Genomic DNA, 14,536 nt, shown 5'->3' with positions numbered 1-14,536 from the left:
TCTTCAGCACAAACAGACACAAAAAAACCATGATTGGATAGTTCTAATTCCTCCATTTACATTTCTTTATTAATGCTCTACTCTGTGTACAGTAAACTGCTGCTGAAAATCCTCCTGGCAAACAATACAGGATCAAATTGAAGAGCAGAATTCTGCATTACTTATTACTAAAAAATGAATGGTGAGGCTAAACAACAACTCAGGAAATTATGCAAGTAGTAAGTATACATTCAAAACCACCCCCTATAAGCAATCCCCAGAACACTCTATAAAACAGGTTTTAAATGGAATATAATAACTGCTGTGCTATCCAACTGTCTTGATATAAGTTCATCAAAAAAGTAAGATAAACCTTACCATTCTTTTCAATCCAACACAGTCATAGAAAATAAATCTTAGATAGCAATAATTTGAAACAATATACAAAAAAATCCCCAAAACAAAACAAAAACCCAACAAGAACAACAAAAACCCCACAAACACAAAAATTTAAATACATCATAGAAAGTCTGAGATGTTTTCTGTTGTTTGCAGCCAATTGCCAAAAATTCTTAGCACTGAACTCCTCATCAGTAAAGAATACACACAAGAATCAAACCCAGCCTGCCCTTTGTTCACACCACACAAACACAACACTCCTCTCTGGGATGTGATGCTTACCAGTTTCTAAGCAGGACTACACACCTCCTTCAACAGTGTCCTCATAAAATAGACTTTCTTTTGCAGCTATGTAAACTACAAATGACAACCGAGTAGGGTTTACTTCAAGCAGCAATAGTAGTAAGAGGCTGTGAGTGCAGCCAGTAGCAACCAGCACTGATCCCACTCAGCTCAGCTGTTTAACAGGACCAAAATGCAGAGTGCATATGTGTCCTGTGCAGACAGAAGACGTTTCCCTGGTAATTAGCACTGGAGCCTTCTACCTGGGGAGGCACTAAACTGCACTCATCATGAAAAATTAAACATCACTGATTGAAACAGAAGCATTTGTTCTCAGTGTCACGCTTTGGCACCATAACAGGAGATGAGAGATTCAGTATCAAATAGTGATTGCAGGAGACAGTGAAGGCAAACTAGTCAGAAATCCCAGCTTAGCATGCTTAGTATTACACTGGTGACAAGCCAAGGATTTTGTTCTCAGATCTGTTTGTTAGAAGCAGTTTTGTGCATTCAGCAAAGGAATCAGAAGGGAATAGCAATTACAGCCACAGCTGAGCTTTTTAGACCATCACACCAGTGCAGCCCATTTCCCAGCAGGATGCTCCTATTGGGAAAACCTGATATCTACTTGACATTATTATTCTTCCCATGGCAGTTCAAGCAATAGAATGTTTCTAAGCAAAACTGTAATGATTTGATAGAGAAAAGTTCCACCCATAGAGGGACAAAATGTTACCTCACCAGAGCCAGCAGCATTAGTGGATTTATTGCATGTTATCCCAGAGTGGTTATTTTTCCTCCCAGTTTTAATTTTTTTAGCACGTAGTGGTTCCTTGATACAAGAACAATTTGCATAACCAAGCAGAGACTCATTTTGAAGCACACTTACAACAGCATCCATATGCCATGCTGTAAAGCTCAACAGAGCCAGGAAGGTTTCAGTCTTCCCATTAAACCTTAATACTTCCTGAGGGCTGTGTAGTCTTAATTTTATCCCGTGTTTTTGCCACAGCACTCTGTGTAGTGTCATTTCAGTACAAATCAGATTAAAAACTGCACAGATTTATCTGATCTGTTCCTCTATCAAAGTTTTTGAATTCCCTTTTCTCTGGAAACCCAGAAGAAGAAGATAAATAAAAAGCAAAATTTCAGTTTTCTTCCTCACAGCTGCTTGAAATACACTGTCTTTTTTTCTTTTTCCTTTGTTATTCTTTAATTTCCCTATGGAGATATGGTAGGACACCACTGCTTTACCTGTGCAGATGACTTTTTAACAAATCATTTTAAGAGAACACACTGTACCATATTTGCCCATCTCATAGTGGAAAGCAGGTTAACAATGCTGTTTTGCTATATTAGTCTGTAACTCCAAGTTCTATAGTAAAAGTACCAAACAAACATTTGATGATGGTATTGCAGTACTCACTTAAAAAAAACTATACATGCATAATTGGGGATACAGCTTCTGGGTTATCTTGGCTTTTATGTAGCTCTTTGTTTATGTTTGCAATCCACCCTATGGTCTGCATCCTTTCTTGTATAGACAGGTTCTGTGATTGTCTTCAATGATATGTTTTCCTTATGCTTCTTTTTCCTCTTTAATTATTCAGTGTCAGAATTAATAAACAGCTTAGAAAATGAAAATGTCACAGCTTAGTGCAGAGTACATCAATTCATAAAGTAGGATGCAGGACAATTTAAAGGTACATTTCTCAGTGGCAAGAAAGCTGATCCTCTTCCAGCTGGAATACAAAGCCATATCCAATTGACTGCAATGACAGCCAGTTAGCTTAAAAGATGCTCATGATTTTACAAATTAAGACAAGCTATTTTTCATAAACAGTGATAGGAGTTGTAGTCTAAGCATCATTTAAGAGCTATGAAGTGCACAATATGCTCAAAGGGATTAAATTTACTTAAAAAAAGCAATTTGCACATCTCACGAAAAATGTTACAACAGTTTGATCCAAACCTGCATGCAATCAAAACTACGAAAACCTGCTAATCTCCCCCCTTCATTCAACCTGTCCTATAATGAAATACTCTGGGGAAGCAAACAGGCCAGAGGAAATAACTTTTAAATTTTTTTAACTCTTTGAAGTACTTGCTCTGAGTATAAGCAGAACGAGGGATAGATGCTTTAGAGATCAAAGTGTAGTTCAGGTTTAGCTTTATCAACTGGATTTGAGGAAATCCAGATTTGATTGAAGAAAGATACTCTTATCAACTGGCTTCTACCACAGTTTTTTTCCACGTGCAAGAATGCAATAATAATGCTTACAAAAGTATCCAAGGGGTTCTGAAAAAAAACTAGCACAATCCAAAAACTCCTGATATGCCCTTTGTGGAAGCAGAGAAAAACAAAAGAAGGTAAAAACTGTCACTGTGGCTCCTCACAGCCTCTCCAGTCTTGATGCAGAGCTGTCCCTGTTTCCTTCTTATAGTCCTCAAAATCTCTTTTCACTGCAATTGCTTTCAGCCACCCAGCAGAGAAGCAGGATGGGGGACACTTTCAGAAGTGTCCCAATCTCAGCTTGGGGACATGGATCTGATGCAGGGGGCAAAGCCCAGACAGTGCAGGTCCAAAACTACATTTTCTTCCCAGGGACATCTGAAGCAACACACACTAACTATGCATATTAGAAAACCACTCCTTCTGAGGGATGGATGGCAAATTATGTATTATATTAACAAGAAGAACCACAGCTCAGCAAAACAAGTGTTTCTTAACAACTGTGTTCCTCTCCAGCTGAATTCTGGTGGACTACGTCCAGTGTACTCCTGCTACTAGAAATCTAAGTTTCCTTCTAGGAACAGGCCAGGCATTTTAGGCCCAACTGAAAAAAATATTATTTTCTCGTCTTAACTACTTGCTGTGTTTAAACTTACCCCTTGAAACATGCATCTTTTACTTTTTTTGCCATCCCCAAATACCCCCTCATTTTCAGTTGCTCACAGGCAGACAGTCAAGTGCTGTAGGCTTCATACAAACATACAGCAAGAAATGGACACCATCTCAAAGAGTTTATAGCAGGATGAGATAAAAAGAAGTGTGGGGAAAATCCAAAGTCATGTGGAAGAAAGAGAGCAGCAAAAAGCTTCATCACAGGTCACTGGACAGATAAATAACAACGAGGGAAGCACTGATGGTCTCCTGATGCTCAGTTTAGTGCTCTGTTTACTAGAAGCTCCTCATTTTAAGTACTCCACCCTTCTACTATAAAAAACCCCTAAGTATCTTAGGTGGTTGAGTTGAGAGTAGGCTGTATGTCCACTTTAAGAAATCTAGAATTTTGAACACAATGATGCACTAAAATGTAATTCTCCAAGGCATCTATGAAAACCTATGCTCTTTGTGGCTGGGAAAGGATTTACAGAAAGACACACATTAGGTCTGTGCAAAAGCATTTTCTAAGACAACAAAACATATATGATGTGATTCTTGGGGTGTCCTGTGCAGGGCCAGGAGTTGGACTCAATTATCCTGATGGTTCCCTTCCAACTCAGTATATTCTATGATTCTATGAAAACATATATATCGTATTTTAACTGAGAAAACACAGAATCAAAGTTAAACTGGAAATTATTTTAACCCATCCTGACTCTGATCCTAATCAGTGGCAGATAAATTAAATATAGAAGTTTTAATCCATGAAGGCATATAGATATTTGATTAGGCAAAGTGTATTGACTGGTAAAAATTAATTTTGACATCAAAACCTGTATTGATTGCTGTCGCTCTGCGTGCCCAGTTTAACTAATGTGGCCTAAGGTATCTGTGTTTCAGTGAGGGTGGCTCTGTGAAGGGGCTGTTCCCCTTTCATTTTCTGCTGTTTCCTCCCCATTTAACAGGACTCCATGGTGGTACCCTTCTGCCTGCACATACTATGCCTGCCCACCCACTTTTCTTGTGCTTAATTCAATTTCTATCTTGAGCTCCAGCAGGAGCTAGGACTGAACACTGGGATGGGTGTTAGATACCAAACAAAGCAAGTTGCTGCAGGTGGAGGCACGCATGGCAGCTCACTGTGGTGACAGGCCAGACACTGCCCTTCAATGAGACTTCAGTGCCAGCAGGGTTCCGGGAGCACTTGTGCCAGGAGAAAAGCAAGGTTTTCGTTGCTCCTTTCCTGGGGTTCTTGAATAAACAGTGCTGTTTGCTAGTGTCATGCTCTGTCTAGCACAGTCAAGGAGTTAATTATCCAGTATTGAGACAGTGATTACAGGCTGACAACTTGAACCTCTTCTTCTTAGCAACGCTGTTTACATATTTTCAGGTCATTTCCACAGATCTGTGCATTTACAATTGTCTTATTTGAGCCTTGCAGATAGAAAATCTAATACTTCTAGTTTACCAGCTATAAAATTCTCTCTGTTCTCGGCAGAGTTTGCAATACCTCCCAGTCCAGTACTACCTTCAAATTCAATTGATTTTTGAATTCACAAACCAAACTGAATATGAACTCCTGTGGGAACCCAATGGACACTACATCCCAATTTAAAGTATGACCATCTGTCATTACCATTTATGCCACATTCGGTATGTCTGATATCACTTGGGCCCAAGAAAATCTGTTTGGTGTGGGAGGCAAGACTAGGATGCTATGGTAGAAGGTGTTCCTACCCATGACAGAAGGGATGGGAAACAGATGATCTTTAAGGCTCCTTCCAGCACGAACCATTTTATGTCTCTATGAACTGTATCTATATAAGGTCAAAATTAATAATGCCAGCTTTAAAAAATCACTTTTAGATTCTGTTATTCTCCTTTTTTGAACCACATGTACGTTTCTCATAAGTTCATTACCCTCAAGATAACTTATGATTTTTCTCTTAAGAGAGTTTAACAATTACTTTACTATGGTCTGGATTTATATTATCTAATGGAATACGTCAGAATAATTCTTTTAAATCATTGCAATATTGCCCTTCTCAAATGGAAGATAATTCCAAAATTTTCATGACTGCTAAACAAATTTGCAGTGATTTAGTAAATGTGTAGATAATTCCCTATGTCATAGATCCTGTCCCTCAGACTTGCAGGGCACCTCCAGCTGTCTCTGATTCTCTCACCAGTGTAACTGTTCATTTAGCATTTCATTTATCAGCTATCCATGCACATTAGGTGATACCTTGTTGGATTTTTCTTCCACCATAGAAAGTATAGACGAACAAGGAAAAGTAGGAGAGAGAAATATGCTACAATGAAAGGGCTGAAATGCAACATATTTTGAAGTTTTACTGCATTCTTTTCTGGGCTACTCAGAGTAAATGTGAATGACCTATATACTGTGCATACACATGAACTTATCAATTGGGTTAGAAAGGTTACATCTACAGTGGCTCAGCTCCAAAGCAGTTCAAATAGAGCCCTCACAAAAAAAATCTCAGCCTTGCCTATCCACATTAAACCAGAACAATTTCTCTTTATAAACCACTGCTGTTCCATAGTTCATGATTCTTTTCTCTTTTGGTATTTGCTTCAGTGCTGGACCCAATTCTTGTCATTCAAGTAAGGGGAGATCTTTGCAGATATGAAACGCAAATGCTTTTTACTTTTTTTTTTTTGGGCCAGCATTTTCACTTCAATTTGTCTGCTTGGTTAATGAACGGTTTAACTCTACAGTGATAGCGACCCTGAAAACAGTCTATAAAGTTTCATTCTGTCCATTAAGATTAGACTCATGTTTCTTCTACTGGCCTTCAGTGTTGCACCAAAATAAAACAGATTTGGTGTCACTACTACATTTACCATAAACGCATAAAACATCATGCAAAGACTAAGCATTCAGCATCATAAAGCAGGATGCATAATTACACAGCAGCTGCTCACTGGCTCTGCAGATTTAACCCTGTGAGCAGAATTTGGCCTGATGATTTAGAATGGGATTCAAACAGATGCCCACACTTCTCAAATGGCTAAGACTTAGTTTAATGTTAAAGCAGAATGTGAGCTAGATCCATATCATCATAACTCTGTAATTTATTTTGTCTAGGATGTGCAGCTATAAGAAATACTGCTCCAGTGTCAACTCCCTTTTATTTCAAACCGGCTTTTTTTGTTACTTCCACTCTTGAGGTCAAGCAGAGCTGTACAGAAACACCACCTGCATAGATCCCCAGACCAGAAGATGCTCTGGGAATCCAGATAATGAGGGATATATGTATCCCTCAGCATATAAGGGTGTCAAAGTCTTTTGGCACTGGCAAAAAATTCCTGTGAATAGCTTTTCTGAATTTAAATGCCTGCTTTCCCCTTGAATGCCAAACATGCATCTCTAGCTCTTCTACTGGTATCTTGCAGTGAGGCATAGCATTGCAAGAGGCCAGAACCATGAAAATGAGCAAAAATTAGCATCTATCTTCAAATAAGGCTTTTTAGCCCTTTATATGATTAGCCCTAGCTCTCCTAAAGCTCTCTCACCAAAAGTAGTTTTTGAAAGTGCGACAGGGTTGTTTGAAAATCTCAGACACTACTAAGGGCAGGGAGACTGCTGCTGTAAGGGAGCTGAAAGCTTTACAAGGAAACCACAGGAGCACTGGGAGGAAAGCACTTTAAATACATAGTCCTGTTTTCAGCTACCAGCATGAGCATCCTTGGGGAGAACAAGTAGTTTCCTTTGCAAGAGCTGTCCCAAACAGCCCATAACCTGCTCCAGCACTGACCCTCCCACAGGGAAGAGGGAACCTGCAGGATGTCTCCATCTGGCTCACAACCATCTCCTGCACCAACAACGTAGAGGGGTCTGTTCCGACGGGCAGCTGGATTAGGTGACCTCCAGCACTCCCTCCCAGGCAATACTATGCCATGGATCCTAAAACAGCTGGAAATAATCTTTTTGTGTCAAACAATGTTGTCTTATTCAATACATGGTAAAAAAAGGGAGCTGGAGCCAAGCCTCCTTCAGTGTGTATAGATACACACATATACACATATATGTATGTTCAACACTTGCACCACCATCCTGCTACCTCACTGAGTGGGGAGAATGGGAGAAGGAAGCACTCATCTCAATAGCAGAACCTGGGATCCATCAGATCCTAGGATGCAGACACCTGGGTAAGCTGGGTAGCACACTATTGCCAGATAATGACAATAACCTTTTTAATGTATTAAAAATTCAACCAGAAAGGTAATAAAGGAGATTTTTTGGAGGAAAGGAAAGATCAAAATAATAATAGTTTCAAAGCACTGTACTTATTTTAGACATTCTTACAGCATGTTTCCATAGGAACTAGAATGCAAAGAAGCACACTGCAGCAGTGTTCACAAATGTTGTGTGGTTTAGTGCTTGTAAAGGATCGGTTAAGGCCACCATGACCACTCTGACAGTGCCGAGCACCTGCTGCCCTTGCTGCACAACAGGATCTAAGCTGTTTTGCAAAATGTAGGAAAAGAACCATTTTTCCTGTATTTTTTTCCTCTCATCCTGCAGACATGGATGATTTCACATCCTCACACAGCCACTTTACTGAGCATTGCCCATCCAGACCCACTTCATGTGGGGCGTGAGGACAGCAGCGTTTAACCCAGATATTTCACAAATCTGTGTGGGAGGGGTTGTTTGGTTGCTGGGGAGGTGGGCTGTCCTAAGGAGTAGCACATGGGCCTGGCTTTCGTATCCAGCTTTGGTACCCACCTGCTGAGTGACCTTGTGTAAGTCACATCAGGTGAGATCTGCTCCATCTGTCAGCTGCATGAAATGCATCTAGCCCAGCTCAGCAGGTAAGCGCTTCCCTGGCCAACAGGACAGCAAGACAGTGTCTATTCTGTCGAAGACACAGCATGGACAGGTCTCTCGTTGCCAAAGCACCCACACACAGTCACCCCTACACCCACCTAGTCACATCCATACACTAAGCCCTTTGCCCACACGTCAATGTGCCTTGCGGCAAGTGATTATTTTCTTCATTCAAAATTATCTGATACAAAGCGAGGTCTGTGTCACAGCACACCAGAGCAGCATTTAACTGCTCGAAGTGTGTATTGCATGTCTTGGAGCAAGGCACGGGCATGAGGGTGGTTTTGGTAACCCTGCTACTGGGACAGCACTGCAGGACATTTACGATGCGGGGAACCGGACGTGGTGCAGCGTCACCCTTCACTCCTCCTGTGTCAACCCCCTTAGTAAGCTGTCCTCAAAACTAAAATGGGCTCTTTCTCAGGCAGAAATAATTAGTTGTCTCCAAAAGACAAGTGTTTGAAGCAAAGAACTCAGCCTATCAAATCTAGGAGACACGGACCTGGGACTGAACAGGAGAATTAAGCTATTTAGCTGCTTAGACACCATGTACTCAAAGAGGACAAAGCTGCTCCAGACTGTAATGAACTGTGCACCTCTCCCTTTGAAGTGGTGTGAGCCTGAATGACCAGTTTAACTTTAGATGGTGAAAATGAGACAAAATTACTCTCACCTCTTGTGCTGTCATTCCTGAAAGCATGCAGCAGTGCAGTGACAGCAATCTCATTTTTAAAGGACTTTCTCACCAACTTATGACAAGGGCTGGTTACTAGTTGCTTGTACTTACAGATTGAGAAAAAAATAGAACTTTGTTACTTACGGATTTTAAAACCCCTTAATATACATATATATTGAAACCTGCCTGATTCACACAAGTAAAGGTGGATAATTTTCAAAAATCAGGGTAAAACACATTCTTCCTTGGACCTACCAAATTTAACTTCATATTCAAGTAAGAAACTAAGCCAAAAAGCTGGCCAAACACCTCTATCTAGAAATATCACCCAGATCACAGGTAACAGGGCAAAGCAATCTCAGCTCAAACACTCAATCACTTTTAATCACTTACAAATATCTTTATGCTATTGTGGAAGTGCTAAAAACTTTTTTTTTGGAGTTACATTTTGTAAATCAGGGGTTCTGTATAGCACAGAGGTATTTTACAAACAGCATAAGAAACATATCAATCTATATATTTAGATCCTCCACATACTTCAGTGTTTCCTACTCATCAAAGCAACTTCTGCTGTACATAGTGCCATAAGAATTCACATTTAATTACAGATTTGATAAAGAAATATAAATATAGGATGTCTGAAACATGTCGTATTTCAAATGTTACGATGACAGTCTCAGTCAGTGGAAGGACAGAAGAAAAGGGGAGCCCTGACAGCCTCATACTGAAATTCAGTATTTAAAACCTGATTATTTGAAAGAAAAACATTCTGATTATTTAATCTCTTTTCATACCTCTCCAATAAAGCCACTTTTGCTTTAAAACTGTATCCCATTATGTCTACACCTTTTATTTTGAGAATCAGAAGCAGTATGTTACAAATACACATATTATCTGTGCTCCAATGCCTCTACAGTCATACACTGAAGTGGCAGAAGACATGCTGTAATGCCAATTTTCCAATCCAAGTGAATTTACTGGCCCAAACCAGTGCTGCAACAGAGATGCAAAAGCAGGATATAAGTTTTGCACACCTGCACCTATTTGCACAACTCCAGATGCAAACACTGAAATTCCCAGCTGGGAACAAAGTCACAAGCCACAGTCCACTGAAATTCCCAGCTGGGAACAAAGTCACAAGCCACAGTCAGGTGTACTAAACACAGAGAGCAGTCTACTTCACAGCCCAAATTAAATAAAACAACACATATAGCATACAGACAGCATATAGTATAAACTGATACTGTTATTTTTACACTAGGTAACTCAGACTATAATAAAGAAGAGTACAGTGTTCTGCATTGGACAAGCCAGCTGCTGTGAACTCACCCAAGCACTCAGCTTTCTGTTCTGGATCCCCTTGCAGGCAAGTCAGATCCAGGTCTTCTCTCTCGCATCCAAATTTTGTCTGTTTTTACCCAAGACCACATCTCACTCCAGGAAACCATTGCTTTCAAAGGGAGGACCAATGTCCAGGGCAGTGAGTGAACCCGGCTAGGGCCAGGCTACAGGACCTCCCTAGGGGCTAAGAACAAGCAGGGATCTGCCAGGCTGGCCACCCACTCCTGAAAGCATTTCTCCAGCTTAGCTTTCCCACTGTAAATTCTTGATGCAGAGAAACAATTAAAAAAAAGCCATCCAGTCATTTATCCTCCAGACTGGAGAGAAAGGAGGCTGCCACAGCAGTGCCTGTTTTGAATGCTTGGCAGGTACACAGGCACAAGGGGGATGATGCTATAGATAAGCATAGACAGAAATAGCTAGAAGGATGAGCTGGCTCGGGGTAGCGCTGGTGAAAGGCAGCAATCTCCCTTCTCCCATGATTGCACCAAAACTAGCAGCTGACCCGCAGACTCACCAAAAGTGCTGGCAGCAGAGGGTCCCCCCAAGCTCTGAACTTCACACTGGAAATATCCCCCTCGCACAGATTCCCTTCCCCATCTTGGGTTCGTGCTTTGAGGGCTGCATCTTCTCAGCCTGCTTCTGACTCAGAGCACAAAACCTGCTTGCTGCCTCTCCGCGGTTTTGGTGCTGTTCCCAGAATCCTGCCAGGAAGCTGCAGCTCACAGATCCCCCTGCGCCAGCAGGAAAATCCAGTAACTATGGCTCAGAAAATACTGCCGATGCACCAACCTGAAGTATCTGGACAGCCACCTCATCTCTCCCCCATGAGCAGCCTCACACAGTTCTCCCTACTGCTCTTACCAGCCCACAAAGAGACAAGCACAGAGGTGTCACCCGGCGCTTATGCAACTCAGCTGCAAAAATACAAAACAGTTAAATGTAAGAGTTTTACCCAGCTGCCACCATTTAATAACCCTTTGTTTCCCCCTTTCTCTCTGTATGGGAACAAAGTCTAATTTCTTCTAAAATTGGAGAACAATCTCACCTGACTGTACCTGCACTGGGAAACAAGAAGGATTAAAAATCCTGCTTTTTAAAGCTGCTTGAGCAGAAAAGGATTAGCAAGTGCCTCCTCTACTCTGTGCAGTATCAATGCCCAGGAACCCAGGTCTTTGGTTGTTGGTATAATGAAACAACCCTGAGAACCCCAAGGCTTGAAAAGGGTTGAGATGGGGAAGGACACTGAGCTCAGCTAGAGGTGACAGTCTGGGAAAGCAGATTCAATCTGAGAAAAAAGGTGCAAAAAATATATGAAGGGAAGTAAAGAGAGTCACGAGCATCACTGCTGTGGTTTCACTAGTGGGGAGCACAAGTGGTGAGGGCATAACATGGTGCGCATCTGAGAGCAGACAGACCACAGAAGACCTGGACTTGGTCACAGACAAGTGAAATTATGTGATAAAGCAGAATTCATGAGCAGGGCAGACAGCCAGGCATGTGGGAGCACAACAGAAGGAGGGAACAGGCATGGGAAGAAAGATGTCATGAGAAAAGGGAGGAGAAGAATGATCTGAGACACAAATGAAAAACTCAGTGCTTAGAAAAACACTGGGAAAAAAATGAGGAAAAGTAAATCACAAACTAACACTAACCCCATTTTAAATGAAATTGTGCAGGATCTGCTGCTCCCACTGGATCACTCCAAATCTATGGGGTTTGATGGGATTAATCCCAGAATCCTCAAAGAGCTGGCTGATATCATTGCAGAACCTCTCTCGATTTTTGAGTGGTCTTGGGAATCCAAAGAGGTCCCAGCTGAGTGGAAGTTGGTGAACTTCCAGTTGTTGTCCCAGTTTTCAAGAAGGGCAAGAAGAAGGACCCTGGAAAGTACAGGCCTGTCAGTATCACTTCAGTTCCTGGTAAAGTTATGGAGAAGATTATTCTGGGAGGTATTGAAAGACAACACAGTCATCAGTCACAGCCAGCACAGCTTCATGAGGCAACCCTCATAGTTGATCAAGGAAAGCCAGTTGATTTAATCTTTTTGGATTTCAGTAAAGCTTTCAATATTGTCTCTCATGGGATCCTTCTGGACAAAACGTCCAGCACACAGCTGGATGAACACATCATGAGGTGTGTGAGTAACTGGGTCAAGCACAGAGGGTAATGGTGAATGGGGTAACATCAGACTGGAGACCTGTCACTAGTGGGGTTTCACAGGGCTCCATCTTGGGCCCTGTGCTCTTCAACATTTTCATAAATTACCTGGACACAGGACTGGAAGGGATATTAAGCAAGTTTGCAGACAATACAAAACTAGGAGGAGCTGTTGACTCCCTCGAAGGCAAGGAGGCCCTGCAGAGAGATCTCGACAAATTAGAGGACTGGGCAATCACCAACTATATGAAGGTCAACAAGGGGAAGCGCTGGATTCTGCACCTGGGATGGGATAACCCTGGATGTTTGTACAGACTAGGGAATGAGATGCTGGAAAGCAGCGTCATGGAAAGGGACCTGAGGATCCTGGTTGATGGCAAGTTGAATATGAGACAGTAGTGCCCTGGCAGCCAGGAGGGCCAACTGTGTCCTGAGGAGCATCAGGCAAAGCATCACCAGCTGGCCAAGGGAGGTCATTGTCCCGCTCTGCTCTGTAATGGTGTGGCCTCACCTGGAATATTGTGTGCAGTTTTGGGCACTGCAATATAAGAAAGATATTAAGGTCTTAGAGAACATCTAAAGGAGGGAAGTGAAGATGGTGAAGGGCCTTGAGGGGAAGCCGTGTGAGGAGCAGCTGAGGTCACTTGGTTGGGTAAGCCTTGAGAAGAGGAGACCTCATTGCAGTCTACAACCTCCTCGTGAGGGGAAGAGAAGGGGCAGCCACTGATCTCTTCTCTGTGGTAACCAGTGACAGGACCCCAAGGGAATGCCCTGAAGTTGTGTCTGGGGAAGTTTAGGTTGGATATTATTAAAAGATTTAGGTTGGATATTATTCTTCACCCAGAGGGTGGTTGGGCACTGGAACAGGCTCCCCATGGAAGTGGTCACAGCACCAAGCCTGACAGAGTTCAATAAGCATTTGGATGATACTCTCAGGGACATGGTATGACTCTTGGGGATGGTCCTGTGCAGGGCTGGAGGTTGGATTCGATGACCCTTGTGGGTCCCTTCCAACTTGGGGTATTCTGTGATTCTGTTAATCTCCTGAGCCTGAAAATGTCACGTTCTGATATATGTTTCAATTCCCTTGGTGTTTACTCCCTTGTAACCACTGCAGAGCTGCTCCAGTGGTACATTACTTCACCCATCGAACCATGGTCATGTGTCCAGCACGAGGTGGGGGACATTCCTGAGAGCAAGGGGACAAGGTGCCTCTAGCGCAGTGGCAGGGCAGACAGGAGCCATGGCACCACAGCACTCTTCACATCCCATGTCACCACTACATTGACCTAGGAAAGATGCACATACAGACCTAGGATCAAATACTGGTATTAGAGCTGCTGCCTTGCCCACCAGCTGCCAGCACTACTAGTTCAGGTTGCTTGAGGAAACCTTGTAGGCGACAGCAATCCCATTAAATTAAACATGCCCAAGTAGCTTCCCAGGGATGAGATCACCATCCAAGATAGGATTGAAATGGGTGACTGGATGCGGACGGCCTAATGGAGACGTGTCCTGACCTTCTAACTCCCAAAACAGTCCTGGGAACCCACTAGGAGAAAGCTAGCTGGCAGGAGTCAAATTCAGGCCAGGGACCACTCCAGCAGTTCCCCAGTGCAGGCAGACAGGCTTTCCTTGGGGCCTGGCAGTGCTCTTTGCTAAAAGAGACAAACTTGCAGCTTAACATAATACTGTGGTTGTTCAGACAAAACCTATTATTTTTTCATCCCACTTCATTTGTCTTGACTACTCTGGAAAATCAGTAAAAATAGTGTGTTTGTCATGGTAGGAAAACTCAAGAACCTAAAATAAATGGCTTTTGAGATAAGGCTGAAAAAGGAAAATATTAGGTTCAGAAAGATAAAACTTACAAGTGACAGCAGAGATACAAAGAAAAACTTAAATTTTATGCAAACAGAAGCAACAGCAAAGGCAAGCTTTAAACAGTTTGTGCCCA

General features: G+C 42.2%; 1 protein-coding gene across 3 annotated transcripts in view; it reads right to left on the bottom strand.

The window, feature by feature from the left end:
- The window catches only part of MTUS2 (microtubule associated tumor suppressor candidate 2), a 249,480-nt gene extending 238,218 nt beyond the window's left edge, over positions 1-11,262 (bottom strand). Inside the window, exon 1 of one of the 3 annotated variants that reach the window (XM_017818680.1) lies at positions 11,212-11,262. The gene's annotated coding sequence lies outside the window, so the exon portion shown is untranslated. Of the gene's footprint in view, positions 1-10,407; positions 11,110-11,211 lie in introns of those variants that run through there. The other 2 variants (XM_017818679.1, XM_017818682.1) reach the window with 2 other exon arrangements.
- Positions 11,263-14,536: the final 3,274 nt, after the last annotated feature.

This window comes from Lepidothrix coronata, unplaced genomic scaffold (genome assembly GCF_001604755.1).
Source record: "Lepidothrix coronata isolate B3197 unplaced genomic scaffold, Lepidothrix_coronata-1.0 Scaffold69, whole genome shotgun sequence".
Taxonomy (NCBI): Eukaryota; Metazoa; Chordata; class Aves; order Passeriformes; family Pipridae; genus Lepidothrix; species Lepidothrix coronata.
Note: the sequence above shows the minus strand (reverse complement) of the source record. Positions and strands in the feature narration are given on the sequence as shown.